Raw genomic sequence first — 15,944 nt, 5'->3', positions numbered from 1 at the left:
TTCTTTCTCTTCATTAATAGTGAGTAAGAGGGAGAGTTCTGGAGTCAGGTCACCGAGTTCAAATCCCACCAGTCTTCAGTTGTGTGACATTTGATACATTACTTAGTCTCTCTGTGGCACAATTTTCCCATTTGAAATGAGCATAATAACAATGCTTACCTCATAGAGTTATTGGGACAATAACTTTATTGTCAAGACAAATCTTTTGATGTTATTTATCACTCCTCTCCCTTTACATCATCTTCTCTACTTAGGATAAAGAGATCTCCTACTGAAACAAAGTTGGCAACTACTCACTTGCAAGAAAATGGGCTTTATAAGAAAGAAACAGTAGGTCACTCTAGCTAATCTAATGGGGGTGAATTATAAATCTCTCAACGAACATTGTCAGCAAAGGTAGAGACCTGGTGTAGCATTGTGGGTTAATGTGCTGGACTGCAAGGTCAGTTGGAACTGCAAGGTAGGCGGTTCAAACTCACCAGCCTACTCCTTGGAAATCTACATAGGGTCGCTAAGGGATGGTACTTAACAACAACAAAGGGTGACAAAGGGTGAGAAGTCAGATTTTTGTTATTGTTGTTTTCTTGAGAGAGAGTTCATGAGCCAATAAATGCCCCAAATCATATACTTGCATAATCTTTTTTTTTTTTTTTTTTTAAACACTGGCAAAAGTTGGCAAAGAGGGCACTTTCTCCATGAATGCCAGTTGAGTTGCCATAATGTTTTCTTGCCATAAGAGTAAAGTTAAACATGATGAGTTCACTGGATAACCGTGACTTTAGACTTTGTAACTACCATCATTGCTTTTTAGATTGCGGCGTTCAAAGTTACTTTCAGCCATTCATACGTCTCATCTCAATAGTAAATATATGAACACATTTTCTCTTTTTTACCCCCTGCTTGCAAGTTTGCATGAAAAGAAGGCATTCAACAAAGGGAGAGAAGGAGGGAAAAAAAAAAAAAAAAATCACTCCCCGGCAAACTACTATCTGGCCCTATCACTGTTCTGTGTATGGGAACCGTGGAAGGGAAGACGAGGTGAGCCACTTTAAAAATCAGAACTTTCTTGCTAGGTAGAAGAGTTTGTTTCTGGTTGCATTGCAAAGTCAAATCTTAACGTCTTCAGGATTATCCACCCTCTGATCTTTCCTACTGAGGCAGATAAGGGAAAGCTGATAACTAATAGCGGTTTCTTCAGACAGTTATAACCTTTCTAAGGAGAATCATAACTCATGCATTGCAATAAAGTCTTTGGACATTGAGATTTATAGCTTTTGAAGAAAAGATTTATCACTGATGTTAATCAGTGGTTATTAGGTAGAGCCAAGTATTTACAGGCATTACGTATACGGGCATTAAGAATCAGTGGGTCTGAACCGGACAATTCAGAAGGAAAGTAAAGAAGCTTCCTGCTAGCATAATCTTGAAGACCAGACAGATAATATGATTTGTCACTCCAAAAGCATAGATACCATGCTCAGATCTGTTTCAGTAACAGCACTTTTGTTAAAAAATATCAGCACTTAAGTTTATTCTAATTTACCATCCTAAGGAAAAATCACCCGTCTCCATACAACGTAATTCTGTCCGCGCAAGCTGCTTGTCTCCACTTAAAATATAATGTATATGCTGAGCAAGTTATAATCTTATTGCCAAGAACAAACACCCAAGTAACAGTGCAAAAATTCATGGGAAAAATAATGCCAGCAAAGTATTAAGACATTCTATAAGCTCCAGTTACAATAAAAGTTCCCATCCCCTTAGACCATTCAAATGTCAATCAAACTTCTGTTTTCAAGTAGCTAATACTCATTTTGTCCCTGCCTCCACCTTCACTGAGGATGTCGGAATTCTTCAACATCAGCTTTATAATCGTACCTAGGTCTTTCAGTTCCCACCCACCCAAAGAATACATGACAAACTGTTCTCCAGACGAAGAGCAAGATGCTAAAGAGAAGTCTGAAAAGCTTTATTTTAGGAGTCCGTGTAAGAGATTGATTGCTCTGTAATTCTGGCTCCCCAGGGCAGCGAGGCCAGGCCTGGGTGAGGGGGCAAGATCTGAGCCAGTGCCTCCCCCAATTCCAGTTTAGATACCTTCAGCCACAGAGGCGCAGTCGGTCGGCTTGCGGTGGAACTAAGATGGGACCTGGGTCTTAGAGACTGCTAACATGCATGTCATCCAACGTGATTTAGACCCATCTCAGAACACTCCCGGGCACTGAAAGGCGCCCTTCAGAGGAAGTGCCACAGTGAAAGAGAGACAAACAGACAGACAGGCGCGCGCACACACACAAATTCTCAGGCTTAAAAACAAACCTCTCTTACCTTATACTTCATTTCGGCAGTGATGAGTTGAACCGTTTTCCTAAACTACTTAGACAGCATCAAGGACTGGACTATCCGTCCCTCCATTGAGTGTTAAATGAAACGGAAAAATGAGGACGGTCCCTGGATCGAAGCTGGTTTGTCAGTAGGAGAGCGCCGAGTTCTGTGCACAGTAAAGTTTTCAAAGCGTCTGAGCTCACTCTTTTGACTCTGGCAGGCCGATTATGGGCTCATTTGCATACTGCCTCGCCATTGGCTGGTGGGCAAGGTAATGCCGGTGCCTCCGCCCATTGTTTAACTTCTGAAAATTGACAAAGAACTTGTAATGTTTTTTATGTTATGAAAAGGCTGGAAAATAAGACAGAAAGGGGAGAACCTTCCCAAACCTAACTATACCCCCACCCAAGCAAAAAGAAAAGAAAAAAAAGATATTCCAGAAAAAGAGAATTCCATTCTTTTTAAGATTAACCTACATTTTAAATAAATTACTTTAAAAAACAGCTCCTCAGTCCTGCTTCCTGTGTGTGCCCTACCAACTCCTTCATAAACCCACTTCATTTCAAAGCCAGTCACCTCACAATCTCTACATGAAACGAACTCTGTGAACAAAAGGTTTTCTGTCTCTAGTCTCCCTTTTTACTAACCACCCCTGCTGATATCTTTCTCTCTCTCTATTTGGTGACTGTTTGCTTTTTTTGTTCTTTTCACTGTTCAAAGTACTTCCAATGTCAATCTGCAGAGAGTGGGAAGACAATCCTCCCTCAGTGAGAAGGCTCTCACTGGTGCTTCCCGGGACAGATTCTCACGAGGGCCTCCCAGAGCCCCATGTCACGCACATTCAGCGACCTTCACCAGCCTGGCTTAGGATAAAGGTCTCTGTGACCTCTCCGCCATGGAGGGCCAGTGCATGCCCTATACATCATCACTATCCACTACAGAATGCTTTCTTTCTTTGATGACTGGTCTTTCTAACTCCAACTTTGAACACTGCAGTGTTTCCTGCTGACCTCTTGCCTGAAGGTGACCCATTAACCCGCCAACACTTATTATCCAGAAACAACAACAACAAAAAATTGTTGATGACACTGGTTAAAAAAGACCAGTCTCTCTCCAGTGAAGCCTAGAATATTTGGTTCAGTTTCCTGTTTTCTATAAAGAGACACAGACAGGAGAAGACAGAAATGGCCAGCTTTCAGCAACTCTTCCTAAGGACAGAGCTGTGAAAGGAAAATTCCTTTTCATCCCATCCTCAATGGAGACATGGGGAATCTAACAGTCCTCAAATGGGATGGACTCCAATCTAATAGGTGATTTAGATGGAAAACATCATCTCATTGTTTTCCTGATCGACTTGCATCAGAATCAGTTGGGTTAGTCTCCCGCATTCACATTGCCAATGGATTAAACTCTAGATTTATGGTTTACCAAAAAATAAAATAAAATAAGGAAAGAAAGAAAAGAAGAAGGGAGCAGCTGGCTTAGGAAACTGGGTTCCAGTTTAGCTCACAGATGAATGTGGCACCCATTCTTGGTTCTCAAATACAGTCCTAATGGGGTTGGCACACACCTTTGAACCTGCGCTCTGTGACTGGCCTCTGCAAGAGCCTGGGCTATCGCTCCACTTGGCCTGGTGTTTTACTCATTCATTTGGCCTTAGAACAAATGATCCTGAGGGTCTCTGCAAGGTCCCTCTATGCACAGATTAAACATGCAGCATATTGTGTTGCAAGGATCTTCCTAACAGTACTGCAGACTTATGGGAGTTTTGCAGGACATTGTTAGCAGGACATTGTTTTTAGTGTCTGGCTGGATAAGGGAGGACAATTAGTCAAAGGCTTTTCCATCTGTAAGATGAGTCTTGTGGGCCTCCAGGAGATCTAGATAACATTCCTTTGGCTTCCTAAGCAGTAAAGCTGAATCCTCCTTCTGTTTTATTTGATGAAGACCATCAAAGATGTGAACACTATCCCATTCCATTTTAATGCTTTACAACAGTTCCCAAACACATAGACTAAGGCTTTTGGTAATTTCAGTCTCTAGCTTTAAAAGCTTGATTCCCACCAATGAATAGCTTAATTTCCCATTTCTTCCATCTTACGCTGTAAGAGACTTAAAATTGATCTGAAGTTCAAGATGGTTTGTGCCAGTGTCTAGTTCGTTGCATAAAGGAAAGATCTATTGCACTGAAATCAGATAAACCTGTATTGAATCCTCAGCAAATTTCCTAATTTTTATTTTGGAATCCCTGGGTGTTGCAAATGATAAATATGCTTGATTGCTAACCTAAAGATTGGAGGTTTGAGCCACCCAGAGGTGTCTCAGAGGAAAGGCCTGGTGATCTGCTTAGAAAAGATCACAGTGATTGAAAATCCTATGAGGTGCAGTTCTACTTTGAAACACATGGGCTTGCTATGAGTTGGGATTGACTTGGCAGTAACTAGTGTGGTTTTTTTGGGTTTGGTCTCAGTATGGCTTAAATAATACTGATATCTGTTACTTTATTAACCTGTTCCTTCAAATCCTTTTGATAAACACAAATTTCTTTCAATGACAAGAGAAGCAGCAGACCCATCCCCAATCCCCAGCTCTATTACCAGAGATGTTGTTGTTGTTGTCATTGAGTCAGTTCTGCCCATAGCGACCCTGAACAGGTTTTCCGAGGCTGTAAATCTTTACAGGAGCAGAAAGCCTCATCTTTCTCCCACGGAGCAGCTGGTAGTTTTGAACTGCTGACCTTGTGATTTGCAGCCTGATTCGTAACCACTACGCTACCAGAGGTGCAAAAGTGGTCTTTAAACTGTGATCTAGAAACACGGTGGAATGATTTACGCAGCAGCTCTAGGACTCTCAGGGGTACCCTCGTACAGTAGGCTAGGCCAGGACACTGGCCAGGACATCAGTGCTTACCATTATTCTCAGTGGTGGACCTGTCTGTCTTTGGGTTTTGCTGCCTGCCTGCTTGTCTGTCAAGAGTCTGTCTTCCATGATGCTCATACTTGCAGGAGGAGGGAAATAACACCAGATGCCCTCGAAACAATTATGTAGCTGAACATCCCAGAGAATACTAGAGAGACATACTTCTGTGCACAGCTTGGGAGCAAATTTCCTTCATTCTGCTTTTTCAGAATGAAGAGAAAAGTCATAGAGCCAGAGCGTGTCAGAAAGTGGTCTTGGATGTCATTGAATACATCTCCTCATGAGCACGGTGCACAGGGTCATAGCAGGTTGAATAATAACAATTCCTGTGTAGGTCCACTACCAATGTCCGTTTGATATACTGCGGTGGCTTGCATGTTGCGATGATGCTTCCAAAGCTACTGGCATTTCAAATTTCATCAGTTACCCATAGTGTACAGGTTTCAGCGGAGCTTCCAGACTAAGACTAACTAGGATGAAATGGCTGGCAATCTACTTCTGAAAATGATCTGATGAAAACCCAGCAGATTGCTGAATACTGTCTGAGTCAATCTGGATATATCATTAGATACGTTGTTTGTTTGTTTGGCAAATCGGAGGGCCAATGAATGAACTAGATTCACATAATAGCTGTAAAAATGTTTGTTTGGCAAATTGGAGGGCCAATCAATGAACTAGATTCACACAATCGCTGTAAAAATGTACTCAAACATACCAACGTTCATGAAGATGGCACAGGACTGAGCAACTTTTTGTTCTGCCATACGCAGTGTCACCAGGAGTCAGAGCTGTCTCCATGGCAACTGACAACTAGTCCTCTAGGTTTCTTGTCTGATTTGTTTCAGTAATTTATTTTTAGTTTCTCTTGCTGCTCCAAATGAGCCCCGGTAGCATAGCGGGTTACGTGTTGGCCTGCTAACTGCAAGGTCAGTGGTTCGAATCCACCAGCCACTCTGCAGGAAAAGAGGAGACTTTCTGCTCTTGTAAGGATTTACAGCCTCCGAAACCCTATACACGTGGCGATGAGTCGGAACCAACTTGGTAGCCTGGTTCACAGCAGCAGCAGCAGCACCCGCTCGAACTTACAGTCTGCATGGTTGTTGTTATTGTTAAATGCTGTTGAGTCAGTCCTGACTCATATTGACACTATTAATGCTGTTGTTGTGAAGTGCTGGTGTGTTGGCTTAGTGTTTCCAAGGAGTGGCCTATCAGTTTGAACTGCTGACCTTGTGGTTAGCAGTCCCAGTGCTTACCCTACAGAGCCACACCAGGACCCATGAATATTGTTGCTGTTGTTAAGGGTTGTTGATTTGGTTCTGACTAACAGCCACCCTGTATAGGGTTTCCCAGGAGCGGCTGGTGAGTTTGAACCACCGATCTTGTGGTTCAAAATGGCCTGGTGGTCCAGTGCTTATCCTCCAGCGCCACACCAGGGCTCCAATTGGTACGTGTTTAATTTCTAAAGTACAGAGTCAATCACATTTTATCATATTTAAAACCTCTGACAATGCTTCAAGGCCTTGTAAAACAGAAGCCAGATGCCTTGGCCTGGTGTATAATCTGAGCCTATCCTCCCTGTCTGGTCTCATCTTCCACTATCGCCTACTCACATCGTACACTCTTGCCATACTAGGGAACTGGGAGACACCTTCCTGCTTCGGCGTAGACAGATCTCTCTTCACCAATGTCATCTCTTTGCTTTTTGCTATCCATCTTCCTTCCTACTCTGGCTCTGTGGTGTATCGTAATCAACAACCCCCACCCTGCCCATCTTGCCCTTTCAGAATGAATTCCTGCCTCCTTTTACTATTCCCCATTGTGCTGTGGGTGTGCCCAACTACAGGGCGTTTCCACGTTGTATCATAATGACTTGTTGGGTCTGTTTCCTCAGCTCTAGAGGGGCACAGTGGACTCTCATTTGTCACCTCAGTGTCACCTGTACCTAGTAGAATGTCTTGTAGGTATTTAAATGCTTGCAGAATGAATGAATGAGATGATAAAGATAACTTCAAAGAAGGAATCTTTACCTTCAGGCTCTGCCTGGTGGCCAGAAAGGGAATGTTTGAGGTCAGCAGCATAGTTTACGTTCAGTAGAGGCAGCTGGGCTCAAACTAGGTGCAAGACCAAGCCATGTTTCATTCTGTTTTGCATAGGCTTATTATGAGTCACAAACAAAGAGATGACACCTAACAGCGACAACAACAGGTAGCTGTGTGGATAAGAGGCACCATTTTAGAATCATTTCAAGACCTGTTCTGGCTTTGGAACCAGGGTTGGCAAATGATGGTTTTCAAGCCAAATCTGGACTTTTCCTCTGGCCCACCACCTGTTTTGTATGACCTACAAGGTAAGAATAGTTTTTCTATCTTTAAATGTTGAAAAAAAATTCAAAAGAAAAAGATTTCATGACATTTAAAATTATGTAAAATTCAGATTTCTCTGTTTGTAATTAAAGTTTTAACGCAACATAGTTGTGCCCATCATTTACATATGTCTTTTGTGCTACAACGGCAGAGTCGCATTGTTTCAACGGAAACTAAAAGCCGCACAAATCGGAAAAAATGTACTGTCTGGCCCTTTACAAAACTAAGTTTGACAATTTCTGTTCTAGAATATTGAACAGTATATCTACCTCTTTACCAAACATCTGTCAGTTTGTTGTACTGTGATATCTTGTGTGTTGTTGTGATGCTGGATGCTGTGCCATTGATATTTCAAATACCAGCAGCGTTACCCATGGTGGATAGGTTTCAGCACAGCTTCCAGGCTAAGACAGACTAGGAAGAAAGAACTGGATATCTGTTTCTGAAAATTAGCTAATAAGAACACTATGGACCACATCAGAAGATTGTCAGACTCATTTTCTTTGGACACACCATTAGAAAAGACCAATCAGTAGAAGGCACTTTATATTTAGTAAAATAGAAAGTCAAGGATGCTGAGGAAGACTATTGAGGAGCTACACTGTCTTGAAAATGTTGATGATGGACTCTCCATGCCAGTGATTGAGAGGCTGATGCAAGGCAGACAACATGGTGTTGTGTTGTACATATGGTTGTGATGAATCAGAGTCAACCTGGGCAATAAACAACAACAAAGCTATAGATTCTTCCACATCTACAAAGGAGCAATCTAGAAATACCAGACTTGAGGGACCCTGAAAACTCAGTCCTACATAATTCCAATTCTAGGGTTAATTAAGTTTTACCATTTCTAGTTGAATACCAGTTTAAATGATATATAATCATACACACTTGAGGGAGCTTCAAAAATTTGTGGGAAAATGGAATGAAAAGATAATGGAATTTTTCTTTTTGAAGTCCCCTTGTATGTGTGAGCATGCACACACATATATAGTAGGAATTGATGGAATACAAACTGAAAAATTTCAACAAACTGAAGAAGCTTACACTCAACTATGCCAAGAAATTTATAAAACAGCTACCTGGCCATCCTATTGGAAGATATCCCTATTTGTGCCCATTCCAAAGACAGGTGACCTAATGGAGTGTGGAAATCAATGAACAATATCATTGATATCACATTCAAGTAGATTTTTGCTGAGTGAAAAATGGTTGTAAGGGTATATGGACAGGGAACTGTCAGGAATTCAAGTCACATGAGGATATAGAACCTGGGATAACATTGTTGATGTCAGATGGATCTTGTCGAAAGCAGAAAATATCAGAAAGATATATACTTGTCCTGGGGGCTTAGGACCATAATCTCAGGGACACCATGGTTAATTGTCATAACACAATTCACAAAAGCAAGGCTCTACAGCCTACTTCTGTAAGTGATGTCTGGGATCTTCAAAGCTCATGAGTGACCCTCTAAGATGCAGCTCCTGGACTGTCCAGGTGCAGAAGAAAGAAGAGTGATGAGAATTGAAGATGCTTGGAATCAATTAGTCCATAGGACTCATGGAACATGTGAACATCAGTCTCCATGACTCAGACCAGAAGAACTAGATGGTACCCGGCTCCCGGCTACCACTACTAACTGCTCTGAAAGGATCACTAGAAGCTCCTGTATAGACTGGGAGAAAATGGGGAACAAAACAAAATATCATTAAAAAAAAAAGAGTCGGCTTACCAGTCAGAAAGAGTCTGGAGGAACCTGAGACTATGACTGTCAACCACCCTTCAGGTTTAGAAAGAAACTCAACCTCATGGCTCAATTTTCAGCCAAGCAGTAGATAGGTATATAGGGAGTGGGGGGCAACACTAGTAAGGTGCACTCACCATGGAATGGTCAATTATCCAAAATCAGAATGGCCACAATTACCTAAGGGCGAAGTTGAGAAAGGGATGAGAAAGTGGTGGAATGGGGAAGAAGAAGGGTAACTTATTGCAGGGAGGGGATTGCAATCATTGAGATGAAACGAAGTGTGTGATTTGTTGAATGTAAAACTGGTCATCTAGTCTGTAAACCTTCACTTAATTCACAATAAAAAGTTAAAAAGATGTTTACTTGTGCTTTATCAACTATGCAAAGGCTTTCAACTGTGTGTGGATCATGGCAAGCTATGAAGCTACACTTTGAAGAACGAGTATCCCAGAACATTTAACTGTATTCATGAGGAACTTGTACATACACCAAGAGGCAATCATTCGAACAGAACAAGGGGATATTGAAATGTTTGACATCAGGAAAGGGTTGTATATGTTTACCATACTTATTCAATCTGTATGCTGAACAAATAATCTGAGATGCTGGATTATATGAAGAAGAAAAAAGGCATCAGGATTGGAGGAAAACTCATTAACAATCTGTGATATGTAGATGATACAACCTTGTTTTCTGGAAGCAAAGAGGACTTAAAATACTTAATGCTGAAGATCAAAGACCACAGCCTTCAATATGGATTGAACCTCAATGTAAAGAATATAAAAACCCTCACAACTGAATGAAAAATAACATCATGATAAATGGAGAAAATATTGAAATTGTCAAAGACTTAATTTTGCTTGGATTCACAATCAACACTCAAGGAAACAACAGTCAAGAAAACAAATGTCATATTACATTAGGCAAATTGGCTACATAAGACTTTTAAAGTGTTCAAGAGCAAAGATGTCAGTTTGAGAACTAAGGTCAGGCTGACCCAGACCATGGCAATTTCAATAGTTGTATATGAATGTGAAAGCTGGACAATGAATAAGGAAGATCATAGGTGAATTGATGCATTTGAACTATGGTACTGGGGAAGAATATTAGAAGTACCATGGACTGCCAGAAGAATAAACAACTCTGTGTTGGAAAAAGTATATCCAGATTGTTCCTTAGAAGCCATGACAGCAAGACTTTGTCTCTTATACTTCAGACATGTTAGCAGGAGGGACCAGTCACTGGAGAAGGACATCATGTTTAGTAAAGTGGAAGGTCAAAGAAAAAGAGAAAGACCCAAAGGAGGTGGAATGACACCGTGGTAACAGCAATGGAATCAAGCATGACAGTTGTGCGGATTGTACAGGACTGGTGTTTCGTTTTGTTGTGCACAGGGTCGCTATAAGTTGGAGCCAAATTGAAGGCACCTAACAACAACAACAACAAGAACCATATGACTCACTCAGATAAGTACTGAACTGTGAGCCACAAAGTTGGGGTTCAAGCCCACCAGTCATTCTATGGGAGAAAGATGAGGCTTTCTGCTCCCACAGAGATTTATAGCCTTGGAAACTCTATACAGGGTCGCCATGAACTGACTCGACAACTCTTCACAGCAACGAATAGATATATTTTCAAGTTATTTAAAGAGAAATCTGAAGCCACCACTTTTCAACTCTATCACAAGTCTCCAGGAACCTCCCCAGACAAAGTCGAGTCATGAAGAGATTTGTTCCTCAAGCTAACTGAGCCCTAGCTCAGTCAGTCTTGATTGGGGTCCTTCTTGGTGCCAGCCCCTGTGATAGACATTTACAAATGTGATTTCATTTAATATGACCACCTTAAGAGGTAGGTTATATCATCATGACATTTACAACCTTATTCCATTTAATATTCATTTATGATAACACTATAGGATGGGTTGTATAGTTGTGTTTCATGTAACAAAACCAAGACTCAGAGAGGTTCTACAACTTGTACAAAGTTATCCAGCAAGTGATAGGAGCCAAGCTCTCTGACCCCTGAGTTTGTGTACTTCTTGCCTCTGTCTGTGTACTCGGCCCCAGACCTCCCGTAGTGTACTTCTGTTTCTAGGTCCCTGTTTTTCAACTCAAGAAGGTAGAGTCACCACACAGGTGAGATTAGGTGTTTTTCTCAGGTTGTCATTGATTGTGTCAGTACAAACCTGCACACACCCTACTCACTCATACTTCCCAACTGGCATGGATGTGGTTCCTTTGACCCAGACTGTCTCGCTTTCATCACCTGCTTTCCCCTAGCCCCCAGCTTGCATCCTATCTTCTTCATGAGTCCTTTTCTCCACTGTGATCTTTCCATGGAGATATTTCTGTGATCTCCACGGTGATCTTTTTGCATCTTCCTCTCTCTATTTCTCTTGCTTCTTCCTTCTCTCCTATTCTCCCTCCCTTCAAATCTCTTTCTTTCTCCCTCTCCATCTCTGAGGATGTGGTTTGAAGCCCTCTTGTAGTTCTCTGCACCTGGAAGAACCAAGACAACCCTATGGGGCAATTCTACTCTGTCACTTGGTGTCTCTGTGAGTCGAATTTGATTTTGACAGCACCTAAGAACAACAAGCCATGGTATTTTCAATAACCTCACATGCATGTGAAAGCTGGACAGTGAATAAGGAAGACCATAGAAGAATTGAAGCTTTTGAGTTATGGTGTTGGAGGAGAATACTGAAAGTGCCATGGGCTGCCAAAAAACCCCAAACAGATCCGTGTTGGAAGAAGTGCAGCCAGAGTGCTCCTTTGGAGGCCAGGATGGCTAAAGTTCATCTTTCATGCTTAGGACATATTGTCAGGGGGGACCAGTCGCTGGAGAAGGATATCATGTTTGGTCAGGTGGAGGGTCAGATCAAAAGAGGAAGTCCCCCAGCGAGATGAATTGGCTAAGTATCAGCATCAATGGGCTCAAGAGTGACAATTGTGAGGTTGGCCCAGGATTGGGCAGTGTTTTGTTCTGTTGTGCATAGGGTTGCTATGAGTCGGTACCGACTTGATGACACCTAACAACAACAACAAGAACTCCAGTTCTGTACAATCTCAATACCTATGGTCTAGGTCAGTGCTTCCAAAATCGGACTTTCCTTTGAAGACAATTATGAATGCTTGGGTTTTTCCTTCTTCAATTAGATTTGGTAGGCCTGGTATGAGATGTGGGACTCCGTGCATTTAAGAAGCACCTCCTTAAATTGGTATACAGTTTTATGTCTACAGCACATCATTCAGAGCTTAGTTATTATTGTCTTATGCCATTTCATTTGAAAGACTTTCTTCTCCATGATGTGATGCTAATTAACTTGTCAAAGGGAATCTTGTCTTTTCCTCTAGTGTGTCTCCTTCTGCACCTATGTAGGCAACTGAACCTTATCTTATGTCCACTCTAACATCAAGATTATCTGCCAAGACCGAATAAGCTGGAATTCCAGGACTTGACTGAGGGTCCAGTCCTCCTACATTTTTGAAGGGTCAGCCAGACATCATGATATTGGTACCTGGTAAGTATAGAGTCCTGGTGAGGTGCTGTGGGTTAATGCGCCAGACTGCAAAGCCATTTGAACTTCAAGGTCGGCGGTTCAAGCTCACCAGCTGCTCCTCGGAAACCCTATACTGGATCACTATGGGTCAGAATTGACTTGAGAGCACTTAACAACAACAAGTATTAAGTAAACAGGAACAAAGGCACCGTGTTTCTTCCTTGTTAACCCTTTATTTCTTCTTTGTTGTTGATAAGTGGCATCAAATCAGTTCTGACTTATAGTGACTCTGTAAAGGGTTTCCGAGGAGTAGTTGTTGGGTTTTAGCTGGCAATTTTATGGTCAGAAGTCCAATGCTTATCCTACATGTCCACATCAGGAACCCTGTGTTTCCTTGATATATTCTTAATTTGAAAAAAATCTTCCTGACATCTCTTTGAATATATTTTACTATTTTATATGAGGGGGCTTCAAAATGTTAGTGGAAAAAATTCCATTTTCGTTTAATCTCAATTTTCCATGAACTTTTTGAAGCTCCCTCATATATGATATAACATGGTATGATGCAATACGATATGATGATGTGATACATGATGGAATTTTGTAATTACTTCTCACTCCCTACTTTTTGCTGCTGTCTAGTGGAGTGTATAGGTTTGTAGTTCAAAGCCATCAGTGGCTCCACAGAACAAAGATGAAGCCGTCTGACTCCAATAGATTTAGTCTCAGAAACCTTATATGAGCTCAGTATGAGTCGGACTCAACTCCACGGCTTTTTAAAAGTGGAGTATAAGCAGATGAAGGAGCTCTGGTAGTGTAGTGGTGACAAGTTGGGCCACTAACTGCAAGGTCAGCAGTTTGAAACTACCAGCTGTTCCGCAGGAAAAAGATGAGGCTTCCTCATCTGAGATTTACAACCTCAGAAACCCCATACAGGGTCGTTATGAGTCAGAACCAAATTCACAGCACATAACCACTACCACCACCATAAGCAGATGACACAGCCTTGCTTGCTGAAAGCGAAGAGGACTTGAAATACTGATGACGATCAAAGACCACAGCCTCCAGTATGGATTGCACCTCATGTAAAGAAAAAAATTCCCACAAATGGACCAATAAATAACATCATGATAAACAGGGGAAAGATTGAAGTTGTCCAAGGCTTCATTTTGCTTGGATCCACAATCAATGCTCACAGAAGCAGCAGTGAAGAAATCAAATGATGTGTTGCATTAGGAAAATCTGCTGCAAAAGACCCCATTAAAGTGTTCAAGAGCAAAGACGTCACTTTGAGGACTTGACCCAAGCATGATATGGTATCTTCAATAGCCTCATATGCATGTGAAAGTTGTGCAATGAATAAGGAAGAGCTTTAGAAGAATCAATGCATTTGAATCATAGTATTGTAGACAAATATTAAAAGTACCATGAACTGCCAGAAGAACAAACAAATCTGTCTTGGAATGCTCCTTAGAAATGAGGGTGACAAGACCTTGTCTACAGTACTTTGATCATGTTTTCAGGGGACACTAATCTCTGGAGAAGGACATCAAGCTTGGTAAAGTGGAGGGCTGGTGAAAAAGAGAAAGGTCCTCAACAAGATGAATCGACACAATGGTAACAACAAAGATGACATAGGACCCGACAGTATTTCATTCTGTTGTGCACAGGGTCACTATGAGTCCAACGGACTCAATGACCCCTAACAACAACAAATAAGCAGGAAAGCCTTATGTGTGGTGCGTCCCACATTTCTGTATGGGGTTGCATGTTCTATTTCCAATCTACTCCTGAGCTTTGTTGTTCTCCTGGCACACTGGCCACTCAAAGTCAACCTTCACATTGGACTTCCTGCACAACTCCAGGGGCAGAGGTTGGGGGCGGAGTTAAGGCAGGATGGGGCTGGCTGAGGAGCAGGGTGTTTTAAGCACTTTCCTGGAGACGCTGGGTAAATAACTTCTTCAGGATCTGGAGTTGCCTTCTCCCTCATACCCCCAAAGAGGATCCAGTTAACCCCAGTCTCAAAGAAAGCCTGCATGTCCCCTTCTGCCCCTCATCATCTGCATGTGGGAGAATGTCCGGCAGGCCCTGTCCCAGGCCTTCTACCCGGCTGGCCAGGCCAGGCTGCCGCCAGCTGGCGCTGATGAGAGAGCAAAAGGAATCTGAGCAATGCAGGGCCTGTGGGGAGAGAGTGCAGTGCAGGACAAGAGGAATGTGATGTGGGGACAGAGTACACACTGGACTGCAAAATCCAAGATTCTGAAGAGTCTCATTCATTTCAGAAAGCAAACAGAGTGCTCCCGCTATTGGCGTTCTTATATTTTGTCTGCAGGAGGAATGGTTTTTTCTGTGTGGCCTGGAGGCTGGGTGGTGGTAGAGGAGATACCAGCATCCAATCTGGAGGCATCTGGAGGTGCATTCCTTTCTGCCCACTGATACTGCTGAATGAAGAGCAGCTCCCTTGTTTATAAGAAAGCTGAAGGAGGTGTGCTAATGAGGGTGCTTAAGACTGTGGCAGCCTCCTGGACTCACACGCCCAGTCTGCTGTTGTCAGTTGCTATAGCCGGTGTGTTGCAGAGTAGAACTGAACTCCATAGGCTTTTCTTAGATGTAATCTTAATGGAAACAATTGCATTTGCCAGGGCTGTTTTCTACATGTTACCACTGGGTGGGTTTGAACTGCTAATATTTTTATGTTAACAGCTGAACTCAAACTGTTAGCACCATGTAGGGATCATGGAATTTATGTTAACATATGTGGTGTGGTGCTGTAGGTTAATGTGTCAGACCGCAAAGCCATTTGAACTGCAAGGTCATTGGTTCAAGCTCACCAACTGCTCCTCGGAAACCCTGTACAGGGTCGCTATGAGTCAGATTCAACTCGACGGCACTTAGCAACAACAACAACAAATATGGTCCCTTATGTTACTTAGGAGTCTTGGTGTGGCACTGTAGGATAAGCATTGGACTTCTAACCACGAGGTCACCAGTTCAAGCCCACTAGTTGCCCCTTGGAAGAAAGATGAGGCTGTCTGCTCCTGTAAAGACCCTATGCAAGGTCGCTATGGGATGAAATCAACTTGATGTCAGTGAG

This window comes from Chrysochloris asiatica, unplaced genomic scaffold, assembly GCF_000296735.1.
Source record: "Chrysochloris asiatica unplaced genomic scaffold, ChrAsi1.0 scaffold00060, whole genome shotgun sequence".
In the NCBI taxonomy this organism is placed as follows: Eukaryota; Metazoa; Chordata; class Mammalia; order Afrosoricida; family Chrysochloridae; genus Chrysochloris; species Chrysochloris asiatica.
The sequence above is the reverse complement of the archived record's forward strand: the minus strand, read 5'-3'. Positions refer to the sequence as shown.